At 50.7% G+C, this 981-nt stretch overlaps 2 non-coding genes across 2 annotated transcripts; both read right to left on the bottom strand.

The window, feature by feature from the left end:
* Positions 1-176: 176 nt before the first annotated feature.
* Positions 177-249, bottom strand: Pmar_PMAR028737. Its single transcript has one exon. It is a non-coding gene; the product is annotated as a tRNA-Val (tRNA).
* Positions 250-338: 89 nt separating this feature from the next.
* On the bottom strand, positions 339-411 carry Pmar_PMAR028736. Its single transcript has one exon. It is a non-coding gene; the product is annotated as a tRNA-Val (tRNA).
* Positions 412-981: the final 570 nt, after the last annotated feature.

Here is a 981-nt window from a genome sequence, read left to right as displayed (position 1 = left end):
CCACCCCACCAGATCCTACCTCACTCCGTTACCGCTTTGACGTTGCTCAATAAATTGACGTACATATAACCACTAGACCATCCCGGCGACGGAACCGTTGAACCAAGCTCAATCCAGCAAGTGAGTCATATATTGACTGTTCAGATCCGGCATGTCATATGCGTAGGAGTAAGCTATACCAGGAGCGGGTATTGAACTCGCGATCTTCTGCGTGTAAGGCAGACGTCATAACCACAAGACCATCCCGGCGACGGGACCGTTGAACCAAGCTCAATCCAGCAAGTGAGTCATATATTGACTGTTCAGATCCGGCATGTCATATGCGTAGGAGTAAGCTATACCAGGAGCGAGGATTGAACTCGCGATCTTCTGCGTGTAAGGCAGACGTCATAACCACTAGACCATCCCGGCGACGGAACCGTTGAATCAAGCTCAATCCAGTGTAGCGTCTTGGGGCTCAAGTATGGTTCTTCCCAGTGACAACTCAGGATCATTTGAGGGTTCGGAGTCATTCATTAGGAAATGAGGGTGATAATATCTGATACCGATGTCATATGAATCAATAAGTTTGACCGAAAAGAATAATGGGCAATCCGTGAGGCCTCCAAAGCACAAGCAATGAGCAATGGGGCACGCACACACATAGCCTGATCGATTGTGTTCGGGCGACGACGACCTAAGTAGTCGCACGCACGCGAGAGCAGCCTCAGCACAGAGACTTTCCTAAGAGTGGAACGCTGTAGACGTCCCCCAAGGTCTCGAGTGCTGAAGAGCTGCAAAAAGAAAAAGGATTACGCCTCAAGGTATCCTGCCTCAACCATGGCAGCGCGTGAGGTGTCCTTGAGCATGTTCGTCGGAGTCAGATTGATACGCATGAGTACCGAAGACACCGTACGCAGGAGCGGACTGTCCCGCTGAGCGTTTTCCGGAGTGGCACCAGTGTAAGTGGAACCGTCATGAGATAACCACACCGGGAAAAAT

The sequence above is a fragment of the Perkinsus marinus genome, assembly GCF_000006405.1.
Source record: "Perkinsus marinus ATCC 50983 genomic scaffold scf_1104296964280, whole genome shotgun sequence".
Classification (NCBI taxonomy): domain Eukaryota; phylum Perkinsozoa; order Perkinsida; family Perkinsidae; genus Perkinsus; species Perkinsus marinus.
Note: the sequence above shows the minus strand (reverse complement) of the source record. Positions and strands in the feature narration are given on the sequence as shown.